The sequence below is a fragment of the Protopterus annectens genome, chromosome 2.part1 (assembly GCF_019279795.1).
Source record: "Protopterus annectens isolate FY-2018-M chromosome 2.part1, PAN1.0, whole genome shotgun sequence".
In the NCBI taxonomy this organism is placed as follows: Eukaryota; Metazoa; Chordata; order Ceratodontiformes; family Protopteridae; genus Protopterus; species Protopterus annectens.
The window spans coordinates 547,167,177-547,191,540 of record NC_056729.1 but is presented as its reverse complement, the minus strand read 5'-3'; positions in this window follow the sequence as shown (position 1 = coordinate 547,191,540).

Here is a 24,364-nt window from a genome sequence, read left to right as displayed (position 1 = left end):
CAGATACTTTGATGTTCACAAACCAGTAACGCTTTCCTGTGATGCTTTGAAATTTGATCTTGGTGTAGTTATTCTACAAGAGGATCAACCTGTTGCCTATCCATCAAGAACTCTTACCCAAACTGAACAGCAGTATGCCCAGATTAAGGAAGAGTTTTTGGCAATTGTGTTTGTATATTCAAAGTTCCATCATTATGTTTATGGTAGACCTATCCAGATCAAAACCAATCACAAACTATTAATCACTATCCTGAGAAAGCCAATGCATTCAGCTCCAGCCAGACTGCAACATATGATGCTGAGATTGCAAAAGTATAATTTCAATCTTGTCTACAAGAAAGGCAAACTTCTTTATCTCGCTGATACATTATCCAGATGACCAAGAAACACCACTGAACAGAATGATAATCAAGGTTCTCAATCACTTGATGATTTTGAAGTCATGGAAGTGATATTTTTTTCTTCCAAACATCTTGATGTGCTGAGAGAACATACAGCCACAGATCGAGTTTTACAAAGGCTCAGCCACTTTATCAATCAAGGATGTCTGTCAAAGCAATCCAGTTTACCTCAAGTACTGCAATTTTATTTTCCATTCAGAGATGAAGTTTTATCTGACAAAGGTATCATTATGAAAATCCAAAAGTTTTTGTTCCAAAATCCTTGCGACCTGAGTAGATTACTGTCTTGCATTGTGGTCACCCAGGAACAAAATCTACCAAAAGAAGGGTGAGAGAGATAGTATTTTGGCCTTCTATGTCACAAAACATTGAAAGAGCACTTTCTTTTTGTTCAGTATGTAATAGTACAAAGCCTCATCAACAGAAAGAACCACTTCGTCTTAACCAGATTCCAGAACTACCTTGGTCAACAGTAGCCACTGATATCTTCGAGTGGAATGGTCAACATTATTTGGTGCTAGTAAACTCCTACTCCAATTGGTTTGATATTGACCTACTTCCTACTCTAGCATCTACTACTGTCATTACTAAGGTGAAATGTCATTTTGCTGTGCATGGTAGCCTGTGCAAAATTATTTCTGACAGTGGCAGACAGTTTACAAGGCAACAATTCAAAAGATTTGCAGAAGAATGGGATTTTACTCATGTCACAAGTAGTCAAGTACCCGCAGTCAAGTACAAACTAGAAAAACAAGAAACCAGATAAGTCCTTGCAGTGAGTTGAAGCAATTTATTATTAAGCACTTTTTGTTTGCAGAATCTGCAAACTTCTTCAGATAAAAAACAAGTATCCGCAGTCAAATGGCATAATGTGCAACAGTTCAAAGTGCAAAATAGTTACTTGAGAAGTCAAAACAAGACAATACTGATTTTTTTTTTTATCTCTTGAATCTCAGAAATGTTCCTCGAGATAAACATCTTGGTTCACCTACTCAGAAACTTCTGTCAAGACAAACCAGAACCACATTACCAATCAGTAGTCAATTCTTGGTTCCATGTGTCAAGAACAACAGATCAGTGAAAGCCAATCTGTTGAGGAAATGACTATCCTAGCAGTCCTACTAAGATAAGACCAAGAGACTGCTCAATCCATTACAAGATGGAGGAGTGGAAAGGATGCAAATGTCCAACGATTATGATCAGATTGATGTCATGAAGAATATTGGTCCAGAGCTGAGATCGTACATTATAGAATCAGATGGAGCAACCTTTAGGTGGAATCAGAAGCATTTGAGACCTGTGTCCAAGCCTGTAACACAGCAAATAGCCTATAAGAAAGACTTTATCTCAGAGTGAATTGTACAATGTTACAATTCCAGAGGAAGACCCAGAGGACATTCCTGTTTCTATGATGAATCCAGAAGTTCCTGATATGAGCTGTGCACCACAGACTGTCTTTGTTGCTAAATCTAGTACCAACTGTTATATTACGAGATATGGTCAAATCTCTAAACCCTGTAGCAGATATGAAGCAGCTTGGACATGAACATTGAATTTTGTTTCTAATGTACATACATACATACATGCATAAATACAAATGTTTCAAGCACGGGCATTAAATTCATTCTAGCTTGCCAATATGCCAAAACACTTGTTCCCATAATAAATGTCCAGGCTGTTCTTAAAAATATCTAAACTAGTACTTGTTTTAATGTAATTTGGTAGTCTGTTCCAAGCATCAGCTACTGTGTCAGAGAACCAATTAGTATATTTCTCATTCCTCTAGAATCTTCTACATAGGTTATCTGATGATTCTCTAGTAATTTTTGATAACCCCAAACATTCCCAGGGGTAGTTGTCCCTAAATGCCCTATATACCTGAATAAGATCTTCTCTTAAATACCTGTAAGAGACACTGTACAAGTTCAGATATTTTAGTCTTTCATAATAGCTTAGATTTTCACATCCATGGATGCCTTAGTATATTTCTGCTGTACTCTTTCCCGTTTATTCATGCTTGTTTTCCTATAGGGTTTCCATATTGTTATTCCATACTCAAGTTTGGGTCTAATGTAACTAACAAACAATGACTTCATTATGTTTGATTTCCTAGACTTTATAAATCTTTTTATACAACCTATAGTTCTATAACTATCATTAGCCATTTGGTTGATATGATTAGAAAAACTCATAGCTGAATTTACCCATATACCCAGGTCCTTAAATGAGTTTACAGTTTCAGTCACTGTGTGCTGTATTAAATATTCACCTTTCAGTTTATGTCTCTGAAATTTCATATGCTTAGTTTTTAATGTATTTATCAACATATTATTCTCCTGTGCCCAAATGGTCAATTTAGTCAAATTATTTTGCAAACATGCCTTAGCTGTAACACTTGTAATCAGTTTACCCAATTTCAGGTCTTCAGCATATAGACTGTAGAATACCTCAGATGAAAAAGTAAGGTCTGAACGATACAATCTAAACAAGTAAGGGCCTAGTACAGAGCCCTATGGGACACCTTGACTATAACCAAGGATTTCACCTGTCCAGTTGGTGTGTGATACTTGCCATGTCCTATCTGTAAGCCATGCAGCTATCCATCTTATTAACAATACATCAATACCTAGTTGTACTAATTTATTGATCAGTGTTTTGTGCATGACCCTGTCAAATGCTGAAGTTAAATCTATATAAATCACATCACAGAACAATTTTCATTCATAGCTTTTATTATATTGTTATAGAACATCATGTTACAGGTGGTAATAGATCTATTTTCAACATATGCATGCTGATATATGGTTTCAAGTCCCAACCTATCCAGTTCTGACAATAACTTATCCAGTATTACCTTCTCCATTATTTTTCCACAACATGAAAGTAGACTTAAGGGTCTATATGATTCTAGGTTTGTCTTACTCCCCTTTCCCTTAAAGACAGGTTTAATAATCACATGTCTCCAATCTTGAAGAATCTCCCCATATTTATAAGACCTAGTGAATAATAGATGTAATGACAGTGTAAGTAATGCATGCTTGACTCTGATATTTTCTTGCATGAAATGCAATCTTTTTTAACAGGGAAATTGTAGATCAGTATGTGTGTATATACCATTAAGAAACTATCCAAGCACTTTCACTAGAGTATAAATACTGAGCACATGTGAACCTGACTGCCATTTTGTAGTTAGCTGTTGAGATGTGAATATGTATGTATGTATGCTCTGTTTGTTAGTTAGTTCGTTCATATTTAAAGATGCTGCTATCCAACCTGATGTGTCTGTGTATATTAAAGCATCTAAATGAAACTCAAGCCTTCTCATTATTTGTATTAGAGATGAACGAGCAACAGATAGGGCTTCTAATCTCACTGCATTCAATGGGGTGTGGGTGTATAAACAAAAGTGGTAATGTGTATCCCAATCCAACTTCACAAATAGCATGGTTTTCCATTGTTTTGGTGCTTGCACAAACATCCAGTTGAGGCAGGCCTCCAAACTCTTGTTCCCCACATGGTCTGCTGATGTCATCTACCATAAGATCACCTGTAGTCTTCTTGAAGCCAGACTTGTGCTGTGGCATGTGTGTTATGTATTCTGATCTGTAGTATGTATGCCTAGGTAGGTAGGGGTTCTATCCTCACTGCAGTCAAGTGTGTGTGTGTGGGGTATGTATAAGCAAAAGTTGACATGTGACCCACGCTGACTTTTCAAATGGTATGGTGTTGCACTGTTTTGGTGCTAACACAAATATCCAGTCAAAGCAGGCTTCCAAACTCTTGTCCCTCCATGTGGCCTGCTGATGTCATCTTCCATAAGATCACCTGCAGTCCTATTAAAGTCAGACTAAAGTCAGACTTGTGCCGTGGCATGTGCATTAAGTACGCAAATCTGTACTATGTAAACCTAGATAGATAGGGGTTCTATTCTCACTGCAGCCAACTTGGTGTGTGTGTCTCCATAAAGAATGATGGAAGTTTGTGTCCCACACTGACATCTCAAATGGCATGATTTTGCACTGTTTTGGTGCTTGCATAAACATCAAGTTGAAACAGGCCTTCAAACTCTAGTCCCCTACATGGCCTGCTGATGTCATCTAGCATAAGATCATCTGGGGTCTGTATCACGGCTTTGAAAAGGCCATTAATCGAACAGCTTTATAATCCAAAATGCCGTTAACAGAAGTCACTTTTGTGGGGGGCTGTGCCTCCCACACCCCCTGCTAATTATATATACCAGCAATGAGATCACACTGAAGTGAGGAAAGGACAAATTTTCCAATCTTCACTGTACCGCGATCTCACAATACACACTTCTATTAATGGCATTTTCGATTATAAAGCCATTCAATTAACGGCCTTTTCGATGCTGTGATATAGACCAATTACCTGTAGTTATGGTAAAAATCAGACGTGTGCTGTGGTGTGTGCATTAAGTATTCTTATCTGTAGTCCATAAATAGGGGTTCTATTCTCTATTCTCACTGCAGTCAAGTGTGCTTGTATGTATGTGAGCTGTTGGTGGATATTGCACAGAACATTTTACAGCAGCCTAAGGGATACTGTCCTCTTGTCTTCAACCGATACCACTGATGTCATCATCGATATCTGATTTTTGAATATGTATATGTCCCAATAGGCCATGATCACACACTGGCCTGACAAATAGGTAGATGCCACCTCATCCTATATTAGACAGACAACAGTGACATTCCTTTTACTGTATACACAAACATCATGACATCTATTTGCAATGGTGATAGACAGGTTGAAACATTAGATCACATAGGAGTCTCCATGGAATATGTTTTTTGCGGATGATATTGTGATCTGTACTTAGAGTAGGGAACAGGTGTATGAGACCCTGGGGAGGTAGAGATATGCTCTTCAGTGGAGAGGAATGAAGGTCAGCAGGACTAAAACAGAATATATGTGTGTGAATGAGAGAGAGGATAGAGGAATGGTTATGATGCAGGGAGTACAGTTAGTGAAGGCATATAGGTTCATAGGTTCATAGGTTCATAGGTTCATACTAGGCTATCTGCCCAAGGGCATTTATAAGCCTAGCTCAGTAGTTAGTGGCTTTCGCCACCCCTTTAGTTAAAAATAAAACTATGCCTTTCATTTTCTTTGCCTCTGCAGTGACACTGAAGTAATCCCTGGGTATATCTGGGGCTCCTCCATCCCTCATCCATTGGTCAAGACAGCCAGCTGAACACCAGGTGCCCTCACATGTACCGCCACAGTAATTTTGATTTTTGTTCTATAGGCCTCTCTGGGTGATGAATCTTCCCTCCAGCACTCTTCTTATTCTATTTATAACCGTGGTTGGTTCTGAGGATCTAGATTTTTTGAGGTTCTTCATATCTTCTGGGTGTGACATCAGCATATTCCTCGACTAGGATTTATCATGGCATATATCACAGGCAGAGGTCGCGCAGCAAGCTTGATGAGACTGAATAAAGCTGGAGTTATTTTCAGCGTATTTTTGAGACATATTTTTTTTTTTTTTTTTATCCTTTGGTGATTTTTTTGGGGGCTTTGGCTGGTTTCAATCATGTCTGGTCAGGATCATAACGGGCATTGGCATTGGTCATGGGTGGATGACAATGTTGATCTAGGGACGATGACGATGATTGATCTAGATGTGAATCCTCAGGTCAGGGTCAATTCATGTAGCATAGAACGACTTCCAGGTTTTTTTCATGAGTGTCAAACGAAAGTGTCAGACTTTTGTCAACTTGGGTCCCCCCTTCCTATGATGACTTTTTTGTGTTTCTGTCATTCCCGCTATGGTAGGGAGGGGTAACCTTGGGTTTTTTGGCTTTTCCCCATGTTATCTTCATTCATTTTGGCTCGCTCTGGCACCAGTTATCCTTACTGTTTTGTCTGATGGAGGTCTCTGTATAATGTTCTGATTTAGCTGTGTTTTAGTTAGTTTCAGAAGTCATTGTCTTGCATCATCTGTCACTTTTAACCTCCTGTCATTGTGTTTGCTTGTACTTCGAAGATGTTAGTTCACTTGTGACTGCGGGACGTCTGTGGACTGAGTGATGAGATTGTGAATGACAAGTGCTGACACTGCAGCAGTGGCCAACAGGACTGTGGGTGTTGACCTCCTACTGTGTGGTCTATGTGTTGCATGTGGTTGGTGGTGAGGTGGTGATTTTTGATGAGTTTTTTGGTGGGGTATTGTGTTTGGCTAAGTGTTTGATCGAGTAGGCTGTATGGACTGCCTTTTCCCTCATCAATGGCCTTGGTGACTGTCACAAAAAAGTTCTGACTGGAGAAGACAAAGGATTTGCCTTCTTGACATCTGCTCTTGACAAAGCCAAACTGATATGTTCCATTTCTGAGTTCCTAATATGCAGAGCTTTGCTCGCAATTATTTGGTGGTTTCCAGCTGGAAAGAAAGCACCAGGTGTACATGGTGGCCGCATCGCCACTGCCTCAATATTGGACCGGCCGCCCAGTATTAAGCCCTTGGACAGTAGCAACGAGGTGAGGCTAAGATTAAACAACTGTCCTAAGGTGCACATTAATTCAGGACTCCGTCCCAAGTGGGTTTTGGACGGGCCATTTTGACTATCCATCACCCAGGTGTTTACCAAGTTTGGGTTGGAGTTGGGGGGCTGGAGATGTTTGGGGGCTACAACTCTGGAGAGGGGATGGGGGTTGGGGTTTTGGGAGAAAGGAGCCTTGAACAGTTGGGTCAGTACTTTTAGCTAGCGTGTTTTTCATGTGGGTTGTTTCAGATCATTTTATCATCATTTTTCAGTATAATTCTGAGTATATCTGGGAGTTTCTGCTACTTTTCCACATTTCTAAAGCTGGGCTCTTAGATTTTCCTTTTGGTTGATGGATCCTTTTTTTTATTTGGCAATTTGAGTTTTTAAATTTTACTAACAAAGCCTTTTTTTCAGCAAGGATTTCACTGATTCTTTAGTTCAGCTTCCTCCTTCTTTGTAGAGCTTGTTTATGGCTTAGAGATAGAGCTTGTTTTTGGTGGGGAAGAGAGAGTCTTGCTGTTGTTTGGGATTGCCTGAAGTTTGCAGTCCTTTGGGATTGCCTATTGCCAGGTAGGTGTGTGTAGGTGCTAATTGTAAGTGTAAATGCTGAGGCTCTGGGCCTTAAAGGATGTTTTACCACTGGCTCAGGGGTATACTTTAGAAACACTGAAATTTTGAAGTGTTTTCTTTCACTTGGTTGTTTTTCTTTCAGGTAGCTTTTTCATGAGATCCATCGGATAGTGAGCTCCTTTGGTATACCAGGGTAATCTGAACATTATGATGACATTTTGATGGCATGTTCGATGTGAAAAGATTTGATGAATTTCACCTCTTTGAGTTGGTGACTACTTGTTTCATGTTGTTACTTGTTGTCGGTTAAAAGGAACTTTTAAGTCTCTTGGGTTCGGGTAGGTGTAGTGTTCCCTTCTCCCAGTATGAGGGGTGAAGTAGTCTATAGTTTGGTGGTTAAGGGAGATACATTTATCCCCAGAAATGTTTCAGGGAAGGCCATGTGAGTTCCTGAGTAAGTTTGGAAGAGATTGAGAGGTTTTATGCTTTGCAGAGCATGCTGCAGAGATGTCAAATTGAACCTGGCAGTGTATGCTATAAATGCAGGCTAACACCTTGAGGTTGAGTGTGTCACTTTATGAATAATTCAGGAATCCCGGATTTTCTTGGAAGGTTTGAATTTTGGGTTCAACACGGGATTTTATGAGAACCTGTTAGTGCTGGGGTGCAGCTGAGGAGCCTGGAACCAGGTTTCTCGATATATGTATTCCATCCGACAGAAGGCCTCCACTTCAGTGGCTTGAGGAGCAAGCCCAGATGAAACTGAGCTCATTTTATATGACTTTTTTTCCTTTGGTGTTGAAGGGGGTGGTAGGTTTAAGTGTTCTTCCTTGCCTAAAGAAAAAAAGGGTTGTGCAAGGCCTGAAATTTAGCAAAATCAGGAACAAAAGGGTGTATCCGTGCCGCCGCTGCCCCTAAAAGAAGCTGCTCATCCCATCCAGATCCAAGGCAGATCATCCCAGGTGAAGGTTTGACAAAACCAATGACACAAAACAAAGAGCGCCATCTTATCACCAGGTTCATATCTCATCACTATATGAAGGCATCAAGGGTGTTGATCTAGGGTCAGGTGAGGCTGGGCTCAGAGCCTGGCTCATAAAGCAATTATATAGAGCCTTCAGTAAAGGAGGTAGGTATACCCAGCGTGGACATAGGAGCTGGACACATAGCTGAGTGTAACCTTCCTGAGTCTTCTCCAGCCCTGAGTGCTTGGCAGAGACCTGAGTGCTTTGCGCACCGACAGGTGGAACTAGCCAGCACTAAGTGTGTTTCCTTACACTGAGTCTGGTGACAGGTGTGTCTGGACTATTGTGTTGTGGCTGACACACTTTGGAAACAGAAAAATTGTTTTGAAGTTTTGCTGGCTGTGTGTGTTTGCAGTGGACTGACTGTCTGGTGTGTGTTGTGTGTGTCGTGGGTGTTGTGTTTGGGTGTCTGCTTTGGTGGCCTCTTATGTGTTTGTGTGACTTTGTGTGATGCTTGAGTATCTGTGTGTGAGTAGTGTTCTTGATTTGAAGCTGTGATGCAGTGAAGTTATGATTTAACCATGTGACTATACCATGCCTGTCTGGGTTGCCCCTCCTATTGTGTACCTTTCGCAGTTGTTTGTTGCCTCCAGTCCAGCCGTCCCATTGTATTGTGTAGCTGCATCTCTCGTGTTTCTTGTCACATGTGTGGGAGGAGTTGAGTGGGCTCAAGGGCTCCAGGCAATTGTAGTTGGGCCTCAATATTCCCAGGTTTTAACTGAGAGAGCTAGGAGAGCAAAAGCAACTGATGGCAAGTATATAGTACGAAGTATTAGATAAGTTTTTTCGGGAGGGTGGAGGGAAGTAATTGGGCTAGGCTATATAGTAAGAGACTGTGCTCAAGGTGCAAGTTTAAGGGAGTAAGTTAGAGGCTTTACAGATAGAGAATAGTCTACTTGGGAATCAAGTAGAGATGAACTTTTCAGTTATAGGATATGGTGACAGAGGAGCAGGTTTAGTTTAGAGTGTTTGGTAAGCAGGGCTGAACAAAGTAGAATTGGCCTAAGGGTTATCAGATGAAAAACACAACTACAATGAACTTCAGTTTTCTCCTTGAAACTTCACCAATGCAAAAAATTCCTCAACTAATTCCAGAGACTACCCAGAGAAACTCTAAACTTCAAAACTCTCAGTAAGTGAAGTAAATCAACACCCACTATCAACAACACTGAAGCTTCAGCATTAAAAAAAACTGAAACAAAAACAAGAGAGGGAAAAAAAAAAAGGAAATGTAAAACAGACAGTAAATGCTATAAAAAACAAAACAGTAAGATAGTGTCATGGTAACAAAAACAATTTGTTTAATTAGTAGCTTAAAGAAAAAAACAAACAGTAAAAAATGCTTAACTTAAAGTGCACTAGCAGTAAAAAAAGAAAAATATTAAAAAGTAGCAAAAAAACAAGCAATGCAGCCGTAAAAATACTTAACTGCAGGAAAAGGAAACTTATATCTCTACTGTGTGGATAGTCAGCTGTTAGCACATACTTGCTTGTGGCTGAGCAGCGGCCACTGGAAAAAACTGTGTTTAGCGCGGTTTAGTAGCAGGGCCGGAAAGGAAGCAGCGTGGAATCCTCCTTCCACTGAAAGGCCATGTTTTCGGGCAAAAACTGAAACTGCAGCCTTCCCGACAAAGGCTGAACAGTGCTTCCCACTCTAACAGGGTAGCAAAGAAACTGGTAAGATAATACTGGTAAGCAAGACAATGAGGCACTAACACGATAAACAGACAATGAATTAAGCAGGGATCAGCAACTCTGAAACTGGACTACTCTAGTTCAGTAAACAAAACAAGAGATTTTTAGTGGAGCTTTAGGAACACACACAATAAAAGAACAAAATAGACAGTAGACAGTTACAACTGAGTTAAGAACAAACAAAACAAATAAGGTTTATCAACTTTAAAAAAAAAAAAGCAAATAATACAGTTTAAACAGAATAAAGTAAATCAAACAAAAAAGTACATATTTCATGCAGCCAAAAGTAAAAAATCAAAAAAAGAGAAAAAAAATATACTAAACTGAAAAAAAAGAAAAAAACTAACAAAATCATTGTCTGAAATACACTGTATACAAAAGGTATGTTTGAAGAGGATTATCAACAATATGTTTGAAGGAAGTAGAAGAAAAAAAGTTTAAGTAGGTTAAGCAAAAGAAAAAAAAGCCTGAAGAGTTTGCCTTACTAAAAAGGAGGAATAGGAAGAAGACAAATGAGCTAATGACAAGAGACTGGAGGGGTGTGTCAAAGAAAGGCAACTGTCTTAAGACTCAAAGCTAAGAGCCAACTGGGGGTAGCAAAGGGTGGGACAAAATAGCCTAAGACAACAAGTTTTATAGGACATTTTATATAAAAAAACATTTTAAGACAGTTTTGAACAGAAAAAATATTAAAAAGAAAAACATAGAACAAACATTGTAAATAAAGAAAAAATAATACTAGAACAATGTCAATTATAATAAACAACTTTTCCACAGATTTCCAGCCACCAAGACAACAACTTTTTTTACAAACAACTTAAAGAACCAGCCCACAACTTTTTTCAAAGAACAGAAAAAATGTTTGCCCCAATAGCTAAGAGAAGATTACACAGGTAGACAACAAGCTATGAATATTTTTAAACAGAAAAAGCTGGCTAGAGATTCTGAATAAACAAAGCACCATATATATTAAAATCTGTTAAAAAAAGTGCTTTATATATAATAAAAAATAAGTGCAAGGACCAGAATACTTAGGATCAACAGTTCAGAATAATGGTGAGTGCAGAAGAGAGAACGTGCAAGGTGGACTGCATGCAGAAGAGTGTCAGGAGTGATCTTTGACAGGCAGGTACCAATAAGACTGAAAGGGAGAGTCTACAAGATGGAAGTGAGATCAGCCATGTCCTATGGATCACAGGTGGTTCCACTGACAAAAAGACAGGAGTCATAATAGGTGTTGGCAGAGTCCTAGATGTTATGATTTGCATTGTGTGTGCCAAGGATGGACAGGAGTATTGACCATATATTAGAGTGTCATTTCAGGGTGTGCAGTTTGGAGATGAAGACAGAGAGGTGGGATTGTGTTGGTTTGGAGTTGTGCTGAGGAGTGATGCTGGGTATAATGGGGGAAGGACGCTAAGGATGGAGCTGCCAGGTAAGAGGAAAATAAGAAGGCCTAAGATAAGGTGTATGGATGTGGTGACAGAGGACATGCAGATGGTTGGTGTGACAGAGCAAGATGCAGACGATGGGCAGGAATGGAAGCAGATCATCTGCTGTGGTGAGTCCTAATGGCATTATCCAAAAGAACAGGTAGAAGAAGATTACATCTCTGCTTGGAGAAACCTCATCTGTACACTTGTGGAATGAGTGTACAGTAGGAGTGTCTAATTGATGGTCACTGTGTCTGGACTCAGTTTGACTTTAACAGTGTATCTTTGTTTTATCGGCTGTAGACTATGTGCAAATGTTGTAACACATTGCTCTCATACATGCAGAAATGTCAATACACTTGTTTTCAAGCACAGTCAGCTGCTGCTATGTAGCATATCAGATCTAGCTCTCAGAACCTCTGTTACATAACAAGCAGCAATTTACCCACTTACCTATCAATAACAGAGGTAGTGATCCACCTTATGAAGGACCTCATAATGTACACTCCATAGGTTAGTCACCTGAAAATGGCAGTCAGGTCACATGTATCCCTTTTTTGCATACTACATGCAGATACCATGTTCAAACCTTTCATTATAAACTGTCATTTCCTCACTGTTTCCCCTGCATAGTTGACATAAATTTCTGACTCAGTGCAGATAATGCCTCATGTGTACTGAATAGCCTGTATCATCTACATCACTGAAGTACAAATTTCAAGAGATCCACATATCAAAGGGATCTGGATTCGGTGTTCTCTAGTTTCCAGATGAGTAACACTGGAAAGGTTGTCTGCTCACACACATTAATGCCTACTCATAATATGCACCCAACACAAACAATCATGTGCAGATGTACTCCCCAACAAACCAACCTAAACAGCAGACACGTCCTAAACACAATCAGGTTGCAATCAGACAATACACAACAGACATGTCATCACCACTGTCTCACCCTAGAAGTGCTCAAGTCAATGGACATGTATCCCAGAGGTTTTCATAATAGCTGTCTGTATAGTAAGATGCACAGATTGCCCCACTCAGCAGTTTAAACAAGGATATGTTTAGTGTCAGCTGTGTGGCAGACATAGGCATCACTGCACACATTCAATCAAGTCTCTCAAAAACAAGTCTCACTCTTATTCCAGCGTACTTCATCTTGGTATGCACAACTTGAAATGTGACTATATGAAATATCAGCTCACCAAAAAAAGAAAACACACAACTAGCCACAACTGCTGAATTCCAAAAAGTTTATTCTTCACACAGGTTAAGCGCTTTCATCCGAGGATTCTTGGACTTCTTCACAACAACACTTAACAAAACTTCAACCCTTAAACACACATATATCCTAATAACATAATGAATTAATTAACCAATTAAATATTCTAAGAGACATTAAAACATTAAAGAAACACTACTAAATATAGAGTAAAACATTAAAAACTACCCTAAAATATACTTTAATTTTAATACAGCTGATATGCTTACATTGTCATTGATGCCCAGATAATTGGTGGCATCTAACTGCAGCTGGCAACTTAATTCACAAATATCCTAATGTAAGCCTAAAATCCTACCCTGAGCATCCTTATTCAATTGCTGCAAAACTAAAAATTTAAATACATGCCCTGGACTTTTAAAAAGGTGCCTAGCAAATGCATTGGTAGCTTTCCAGTTTTTTATATCTAACAAATGCTCATTAATCCTGTCTTTGAATCGACTGCTGGTCTTTCCAATATAAAAAAGCCGGGCAGTGTTCACATTTAGCCATGTACACCACATTCTTACTAACACAGTTGAAATGCCCTTGAAAATGAATGTTAGTCCTGTTAATGCACACTTGACTACCAGTCTCCAAGATGTTTTTGCATATAGTACACATTCCACACTTAAAATTCTCAAAAACTCTGTTGGAGCTATCGAAATCATGGTGGCTGCCCATCTCTAAAATTTCCTTAAAAGATCTATCCCGTCTAAAGACAAACCTGGGACCACTCCTCAGCTTGTCCACAAGATGCCTATCAAAGTTCAACAGCCTCCAGTTCTTTTTAATGGTTAAATGTAGTAATGAACATCAACCCTCCACCCCTTTTAAATTCAGGGGTTTGATCTCTGGGCACATTCTCATTATCTTCCATGGTCGGCACCATGGTTCCTATAAGTATAGGTTCATAAACACCTTCAGCTCTCTTCTTTTTAATTTCATCCCCCGAAATTTTACAAAGGGGTTCGGGATAGCCTCTTTTTATAAATAGCCCTGTTATAAAATCTATCTCTCTCAGGACGTCTTGGTCACTACATACCATTCTGGCAGCCCTTACAAACTGTCCCTTAACAATGAACTTCTTTTGGTGGTAAGGGTGCCAGCTGTGGAATTCCAAGTAGGAATTCGAGAAGGTAGGTTTTCTGTAGATCCCTGATTTCAATATGTGGTTTCCTTTATCTATTTTTAATTGTACATCTAAATAGGATATTACCTCCTGACTGTATTCATAGGTAAACTTAAAAAATTCTGCCATCTGATTAATATATTACAGGAATCTCTTCAAATTTCTTTCTTGTCCTTCCCAAATCACAAAAATATCATCTAGAAATCCGGTATAATGTTTAATGTAGGACTGGTATTCACTAGGGAATATATACTCTTGTTCCCAATAGGACATAACATAGCTGGCATAAATGGGGGCACAAGCGGCCATCATAGCCATGCTTGTCAACTGTTTATAGTATTGTCACTCAAAATGTAAAAAATTGTTCTTTAACACTGCCTCCATTAAAGTTTTAAAGGCGTTAACCTCATCCTGGTCAAATAAAAGAGTCTTATTTAACTCAACCTCAAGCCATTCCAACCCTATATGGTGTGGTATCACTGTAAACAAGTTACACACATCTATTGTAACCAAGAATGTATTGTCACTGATGTTAACTCCTTTTAATTTGTCTAAAAACTGCCATGAATCTTTGCTAATATATGAAAAGGCCCCCAACCCCTTCTGAAGATGATAATCTAAATATCTACCTATAAAACAATTCTTAGCCCTCTTCCCATCCACAATGGGCCTGAACTGTAAATTTGCCAGGCCCTTGTGAATTTTGGGTATTCCGAGACCATAGGATACTCATTTTTTTAAATATTTCAATTCATTTTCATTGATCTACCCTTGGTACAACATGTCCTCTAACATTACATCCAATCTCTGATAGGCTATGTGGATTTCATTGATACTAGTCTCACTATATGTTTCTTCCATTAATAGTGTTGTCATGTTGTCAGTATAATCTTGTCTGTCCATTATAACAGCCCACTGCCTTTATCAGGCTTCATTATACAAATACTCCTGTCAGAGGCTGTCTATAGTAACAAGGTTCTTTCTTTTGAAGACAAGTTATTGTGTAAGTTTTTAGACTGCCTTTTAAAATTGTCTCTAATATCTATCTCACAAATCTTTTCGAATGTTCCTATGTGGTTATTAAGTGAGGGGTTAAAATAACTTGGCCTTTTCAAACAATGATTCTGCTCTTCCAAACTTTCCCTTCCAAACCATGCTTTTAAATTCATTTTTCAGGTGAAGAGCTTCAAATCTATAAGAATGTCCGATAATGTACCATGCCTACAAGGCACTTAAGGAAACCCCTTAGAAAGCAAGTCAGCATGTGCAACACATATAGGTCTCTTTGAATAATTGTACACTTTGTAATCACCTGTTTTGTTCAAAACAATGTTAGGATAATTAACATTCCTTACATTGCTCTCCCTTAACATTGCATCAAACAGAATATCAAATAAAATTTTTTCATCAACATTACAATTTTTTAATGTCCCAGTACAATAATCAAACATACTCAAATGTTCACGGTCTGTATTAACACTGTCAATGTTAACAGTGGGCTCGCTTTGGATATGTAAATTTACTTCACTCAGCGAACTCATAGAAGTGTCCGTTAGTCTTTTGATCGATAATTCCACTGGTAGTGTTGGTTCTTCGGGTCTCGCTTCCTGCTCAGTTTATCTCCGGTCATCGTTCCCCACTGAAAAAAACAGCTTGGTCTTTGTTTTTCAGCCTCTCGGATCACCTCAGGCCTTCCTCTGAAGGAAGTCCCGACTGTGGAGGCTGGTGAATGCTCTGACAAGATGCCACTTCCTCATTCTGATGGGACAGCTGATTGGTTGTACCCCCCAGGTTGCCACGACAACCGACAGAGAACGGATACACCTTCCCTTTGGCATATTCTGCAATGTCTCTTTTTATTTTATTGATTTTGCACTGAAATATGTTGTGACAACTATTATCAACACCAGCTAACACGTTCTGAAAGTTAGTTTGATAATGTTCAAAAAGTAAATCCCTTTTGATAAGCTCACTTTGCTTATTCAGCTCACTGGCCAACTATTCAATAGACCAGCTGTTGTATTTAATCATTATCTTCATTAATTCCATTCCTGTATGGTCAAATAGCCGGTGCACCTCCTCTAACATATCGGAATTGCTCTCAATGCAGTTAGGGTACTTCCAGCACTGTAAACCTCACTGTACCTGCCCTAACTCAACATTCCTTTCAAGATACTCATTTTCTATTTGTAGTTTTTTAAGTCCAAACAACTTGTTTTCAAGCACCTTGATTCTGTCCATTAAGGACTGGTTATACACATTATGTTGACTCAGTGAACAACCAGAATCAATGTAAAAGTCAAATGTGTTAAGTTTCCATTGGCCAACATTACTTACTACAGACCCTCTAGTGCCTGCAGGATTCCCATTAACACCATTCTGTCCATTGTCCCTTACTGGACTGGATTGGACAACATGCTGGGACTGAACCAGTTGGGTGGGTTGAGTAAGCTGAGTGAGGGGGCAGCCCAAGCTGCCAAAATACTATTGGTATTACTTGTATTATTATTGTATCACTGCTAATACAAAATACTAGAAGCACAGTCTCCATGGGAACAGATGGCATTCTGGCCTGTGTCCTTCATGTGGTTCAACAGTGAGCTACTCCCCTAGGCACCATATTCAACTACCGTCTGAATACTGATGTTTACACAATGAATGGAATACACTAACTATTTTCCAACCGCATAAGGGATGATTGGCAAAATATAAGTGTAATTATAGAACCATAACTTTATTCAACCTCTGCCATAAGGCAATGGATACAATTCACATGCATCTCAGACACAGGGAATAGGTGACCTCTAAACACTAGATGTGTTCCAGTTAGGTGTTCCCAAGGGCTGCAAAACCTGGTGGGATTCAAGACTGTGACAGAGACATACAAAAAGTCAGAGCTGTACAGATACTCTATCGTAACTTGGCCAAGGCCTTCATCGCAGCCTAACATTTGTTCTCAGTGGGAAACTAACCAGGGTGAATATCAAATCCAGATGGGATCACAGACCAACAACATTCAATCACAGTACGCGACTTCACTTCAAGCAGAACACCGGTCACCTGTGTCATACCAGAAGTGTCAGTGCTGTGGCTCCTCATGTTTGACTATATGTCTCAGAAGTCCTGATCAAAACAGAGGGTCTGTAGGACTAATGACTGCTGACAAAACAATGGGTGTTGCGTGAATTGCACAGAAATGCATCAGCATACCCTGTGGCAATAATAAATGTTCATGCTTATTATAAAATAACTATGAGTACATTATTCTCCCCCTTCTGTATTGATAGACCCTGGTGCACATGTCAACTGCAACATGGGTCTAGTGTGGCGAGGTAAACATTCTACAACTTACATTTGATTAGCAACGGCATAACATCAATAGCAATGTATGTTAGCAATCCCCTATAATCATCCCTTATCAAATGTATTAATGAATATAATTCTCCCTTTGATATGTATTGTACCAGACACCTGCACCGACTTGACAGATCTCAGACGTGTCTGAGTAATAAAACATCAGAGGGTCTCCTACACATGTCTTCTGTGGGCAGACTGATGTAGCTGTTACTGTGTGCAGTATCATATAGATAGCTTTGAGGCAGATTATTTATGCCTTACAGGACTATCTGGAACCAAAATGGGATTACAATGATGCACATACATAAGTAAGTAATGTGGGATACCAGTTATCTGTTCCAGGGTCCTCAATGTACACTATAACATACATAGGACATGATGGACACACAGATACATTTCTCAAAGGTTGTCACTCCTCTGAAGTAGGTTTCAGATCTATGTCAAGCAGAGCACCTCCATTACTCTGTTGAAAGACAGGCGAGATGACTTGATGCGAAAATGTTATCTGGCCTCATGGATCACTGCTGCTTCACTCCTGGACATGGCTGGTCCTTGCCAGACAAAACTTGGCCATGCATTATATCTGTTTTTGAAAAGTATATTGTGATGTAACAGCTATGGTTCTAAACACCATCAGGTCCATACCATAGTCACATCCTATGAACCTGAGAACCTATGGCGATGTATATGGAAAAAGCAACATTATACTACATTACCATTCTGATGAGATTTGTCTTCATTGCTGACATACAGTCCTGAGCTCTAAATCTGATGGATTGACTTTGGATGAGCATCCATATGTTTGTACTAAACGATCCTTATTGAAAAAGTTAGATATATTAATGAGACACATTTACTTGCCTGATTTCACAGCCCTTACAAAATTATCCAGTATGCAGTAGTTAAATTATTATGCTAGCAACTATCTAAATGGCTATGTACAATCTAAATGGCAGGTACAGTTATCAGTTGAACAGCACAAATGGAGGTAATAATGTCATATTAATATAGATGGTTACCCTGTGCATCAGACACATAGCTTTAGCATCCCTGAATCCAAAAGAGAGATGGCAGGGATGTGGCACAGTTATCATCACTTGCAGAGGGTGTTGTGTGGGGGTGCAGGAGACCTAGGCTGACACAAAAGGCTGGTGAGTGTGTGAGTAAGCAAGGGAAGCAGGCAATATGGACCATGGAAATTTTCATGTGGGTCTTTAGGCGCCCTCAATGAGACATTGGTATGTGAGTGTCTGCATGAATGCAACCAAGCTCAGTGCTAGATCTATGTGTCTGTATGTCAGACGGCTGTGAGGCATGGATGGTAGAGCTGACAGTTAATTGCCTCTGCCCTCAAATATGATAACTGGCTCTGCCAGGATTTGCACTGGCACCTCCATACCCAAGGTTAGATGTGTGCTACTACCTGAAGGTGACTGATGTCTGTTGGAAGTATTCCCTTCAAGGGAATTCCCAGGAACACGAACCCCATGGCCTTCTATGTCTGAATGTGGACAGCACACTCCTTGCTGGAGCAGTGGATGTACTGCCACTATGGGAGCATGCTCAAACATGGCCACATTGGTTCTCAGCAGATGCAGTTGCTGACCTATGCTCACGAGGCCGACGGTCCACTCCCAGCAGATGTTCTATCACAGACAATGTGTGTTCCATGACAGATATACTGCACTCCCTCACAGAAACATCCCCTTTGAACATGTCATTCAAATGATTCAGGGAATCAACAACACGGTGGAGGCACAGACACAACCCATTCAAATGTGTCATTCAAATGATCCAGGGAATCAACAACATGGTGGAGGCAGTCACAGATGTCAGACTGTGCTGCATCTATAACTCTGAGCATTCTCCTGGAGTTCCTTTCTGAATGTGCGTGTGCCTCCATGATGACCCTAAACATGTTGAGTGACATATGATGAGACACCTGCAACAGTTGGGGAGGGACAGCAGGCCTCCTCTGAGCACCCCTATCAATCCACCTGTGTGGCATCTCACCAACAGTTTGGCTATGGCCAGTGTCAACAGTCACTGAAGCTGCAGTAGTAGCCACACATCCCTGGTCAATGTCCTCACCCTCCAACTTTCCGATATCTGTGACCTCAGTGGACTGGGTATGCATAGACATACTGGTTGTGTCTGGTGATAATGGGGGGGGGGCACTGGATTTCAACCTCTGTGTCAGAATTAGCCTCTGCAACCCCTGGATGTGCCTCACTTTGTCCACCATCATCATCAGTCTGATAAGACACTAACATCAGGTGGCATAGGGGACACAGAATCACTTCCATGTTCACCTGTGATAAAAAGAATGAAAACAGGAATACATTAATACCTGCACTACTATGTTGCAATATATGTTAAGCAATTTACACAACTGCCACTATTACAGACATTCATACATCTCAACCTCTTAGTGCAAGGAATGTGGACAAAGTCATGAATAATGTGTGGACAAAGACCCAAGAACAGGTACCGTTGTGAAATATTCCCTTACAAACCTAGAAAAGTGATAGAATAACAGGTATTCCTTCACCATGTCATTTATGATGGGTATACAGTCTGAATATGAGATTTCTGTCATTATGTCATGCTTGTAATCTTTAATGACCTGTCAATAGTTTGCAACTTTATTTCTATGATCTTAAATACTGGCCAGAGGTATGAGTCACAGATCTGGACATTCTGCCAATATCTGTACAGTGACAATTATGCAGACAGCACAGTAATGCATACAGCAGGCCTGAGATGACAGTTTAGCAAATATGTTGGAACATCTATACATTACTGACATAAATGCATTCTACTTACCAACTGCAGGAGCCATAAATCTGTGGATTCCTGACAGTCCTGAAAAAAGTAAAGGGAGACATTGTCACAAAAGGAAATATTGTCAGCCTAGCTATCTGGAATTTTGTAAATAATGCCATTTGTGAATATTAATATGATTTATATAGAACTGTGACAGAGGGAGATACTGCCAGCACAGCTGTCTGGAATTTTGTAAATGGTTATGTGTCATTTGTGAATATCAACATGATTCATATGCTTGTATTACAAATGTATTAGTATTGCATGTCATATAAGATGGTTTATACAGAAGTGTGCTGAAGAGATATGTTGTAGAGTTCTCAGCTTAAAGATACATCCACAGTGTCCCCTACTGGAAAGGAACAGAAATGTATATAAACTATTATAACTGTGCAAATGTATATGTTTTAATAGTGGGAACTGGCATATAGAAGGTTAACTTGCAAAACTTCAGAAAAAATAGTTGAAATTAAATTATGTATAACCACGTAATAAAATAGATGTTATCTTTCAGTTTCAGTGCAACAGGAGACATAATATCTAGAACTAGAAGTTTTTTGTATTGTCTTTAAATGTGGAGGAATGTAAAATTACGACTTCCATCATTTGCCAAAAAATCTAAGGTCTATGTGTTTTCACAAGTAGATGTTAAAATCAATGGTTGTAAGCCTGGGAACTGATAGTCAGATGACAAGAAGTGATGTCATGCTGCCAGCTACCCCAGCAGTAAAATTAGAAATATTAATTTAAGAACTCTCTGAGACAGAGACTGAGCATTCTGTATTTGTCTTTGACTTGACAACAACATCTGCTAGAAGATCCATTCACCACACTTTCCTTGCTGTAATAGTACATTTCTAGGGTATAGTAATTCTTTTAGATATATCCAAGAAAAAGTTTGTGCTATACCAAATTCCAGCAACCGTTAAGACAATATGAAATCCAAGAAACAAACGTTGCTGAAAACTGCTGGTATACAAAATCAGAATAAAATTTATTGTAACACATACCTTTTGCCAAAACCCTTCTTCAGACAACAAACTACTCACAAGCTAACCAATTAAAATACAAATCCACCAATGAAACTTACTTAGTAAAAAGCCTATTTTTGAGGGGCCCTGGATCTCTATGGGCTGTCAGTTCTAAAATCCATTTGGATTCCATTACTTCAGTTATCTGTTTGATGTCGCCACCCCTTCTATTTAAAAGAACATTAACAATAACCCTAAATTTAAAATGATGTGTTGGGTTGTTTTTTACATGCCTATACAAGGCATTGTGTTCATCACAATTTCTAATTGATGACAAGTGCTGCAAAATCCTAACCTTTAACATGTTGTTGGTCTTCCCAACATAATAACTGGGGCAGGATGTGCAGTCAGCCAAATATTTTCAGGATAGGGGATATAGAGAGGGCTTGGTAGATGTAGCAGTAGACAAAGGTAGGGCATGCAGGCATAACAAATATAAACCATGGATCAATACGACAAGGGTTGAGGTGGGGAATAACCCTGTCAGTAAAGGTACACAAAGATTATGTTGAGGGGTTTGTGATATCATAAATAAGAACTGGAATATTATTACCAGTGAAGCTTGTTTTATACAGTTTGGCTATAGAAGGAATAGAAACCTTAAGGATATGCTTTGCAAGGAAAGGATGGTTAATAGTAATAAATGTTTGCCAAAAACTATGGGTACTGTTCCATGTGGGCTGACTGCACATCCTGCCCCAGTTATATAGGGGTGGGGACATCAAACAGATAACTGAAGTAATGGAATCCAAATGGATTTTAGAACTGACAGCCCATAGAGATTCAGGGCTGAATGATGTCCAGCCCAAAATAGGCGGCTTTACTATGTTTTCATTGGTGAATTTGTATTTTAAATTGGTTAGCTTGTGAGTAGTTTGTTGTCTGAAGAAGGGTTTTGGCCTGAAAGCACTCACTTTGTATTTGTATGTGTTACAATAAATTTTATTCTGATTTTGTATACCAGCAGTTTTCAGCAACGTTTGTTTCTTGGATTTCTTTTAGATATAGTTAGAGATATAGTAAAGATTAGTTTAGATGTTTTCTGTATTTATTTAGGACTGTCCTGCAATGTTGTTTTAAACATTCCTTGTGATTTTGAACTATAAAGTTACTGTGATTATTTACAAAGTATTTTCTTGTTATTTTATTATTTATTATGAAATATATTATGAAGCCGCGGTGGTACAGCGGTAGCGTTGTTGCCTCACAGCAAGAAGTTCTCCTGTTCAATTCTCGGCTGGAGTGCCTTCTGTGTGGAGTCTGCATGTCCTCCCCATGGTCGAGTGGCCTCCAAAAGACAAGTGTGAAATGGGTGTGCCTTCACTGAAGGATGGGCATATGGCTGGCAACTCGTCACCATAAAAGTCAACTGCCAATCATTAATGGACCAGAGTTCCACTGCGGCGACCCATAACCAGGAAAAGCCGAAAAGGCAAACATTGTTGTTGATATCTGTGAGACATATTTAAGCTCTTAGAGTACTTGCATATCTATTTGGTGACATTGTGCAGGCCACTCCTAATAGTCTTGCTCTTGGTCAAACTACCATTTGGATTAATAGTAACATTACACAATAGGATTGGGCACCCTTTGTTAATGGCCTTAAAGTAGCTGATAAGGAGTGAATGGTAGCAGGAGAACCTACTTTATAGTCTGGGCAAAAGGGGGCATAGCTAGTAAATCTGTGCCAGCCTTTCCTAGGTGTGTGTGTGTGTGTGTGTGTGTGTGTGTGTGTGTGTGTGTGTGTGTGTGTGTGTGTGTGTGTGTGTGTGTGGATAAATCAAACCTCTAAGTGTGTGTGTGTCAGCATCTTGGGCAGGGACATGAAGCACTGGTTAGACAGAGAAGGTGCTGGAGGTCTTGGCTTGGTCACTCAGCTGAGATCTCAACTCTATAGCTATGCCAGCTGGGAGTCTTATTGGGGATCTGGAGAAAGAGGGATAAACCAGCTCCAGACTAACTGTGGTCTCTGTGTGGTCTTAAGGGAAATTGCACTTTACTGTGTGTGTACTGGTCATCCTCTCAGTGTGTATATCCCCCACTGTGGCCAGTGGTATGGATTGAGGCTCCTTAATTGTTGGGACAGTGGTGGGATGTCACAGAGGTAATGGGAACAGCACCACATTTAACAGTATAACATGGGGTAATACTTTTAGTAATCTATATCTACAGTAACTGCTGTGTTAACAAGAATGCAACTGTCAACTTCCTCATGTGGAATGTGTGTGCTGGCAACCCATGCAGTTAGCGCAAATTCCATATGTGCCACATTCCCCAGCTGCACCAGATGTGTGCTATGGGAGATATCTCCAAGGTTTACTTAGGTGAAGATGCATGCTATGCACTAGAGTCACAGATGAGGAAACCCATCAGAGATGCATGCACACACACAAACACACACACACACACACACACACACACACACACACACACACACACACACACACACACACACACACACACACACACACAGAGGAACACCGTAATGAGAGAGATAGTCCAACCAGTAATGCCATAGAGCATGTTTTTCAGCTGCTGCACTCACAGTGCCATTGCCTACATACCTCTGAACAAAGACACCATCACAATCTACTGACATGTCCCTCATTGTTCATAGTATCCACTAACCCAACTTAATATAGTGGAAACAGCTACAGCAATATCATCAAGGGGTCAGGGTACACAATCCTACTGAAAATGCCAAGGTCACCACAGCCACAAGCCAATTATGAGTCAGGGTAGGAACCAGCAGCAGGCGTGGTTGTAAGCAGACATAGGTGTGGTCAGTAAGTCCTTGCATTGGCTATAAGACAAGCCATAGCACACTGACTCAACACCTAGGAGGCTAAAACCATCCTCTGACATCACTATACATCTGTACTAGGGGATGCATTAGAGATGACAATTCTCAACCATAACTAAATCATACAACAGGCAGTATGCCAGATATGTAGGGTAACCAGACCAACACAGTCTTGTTAGTGCCATAGCAGACACATATCTTTGCTAACCCCACCCCCAAAAGAACAGTCAATGATTGTTTGTGATATCCAACCTGTCTTTCCTTAGTTGGCAGTTATATATTATATTAGTCCCAGGTAATATCCTCTGACATTGTGCAATG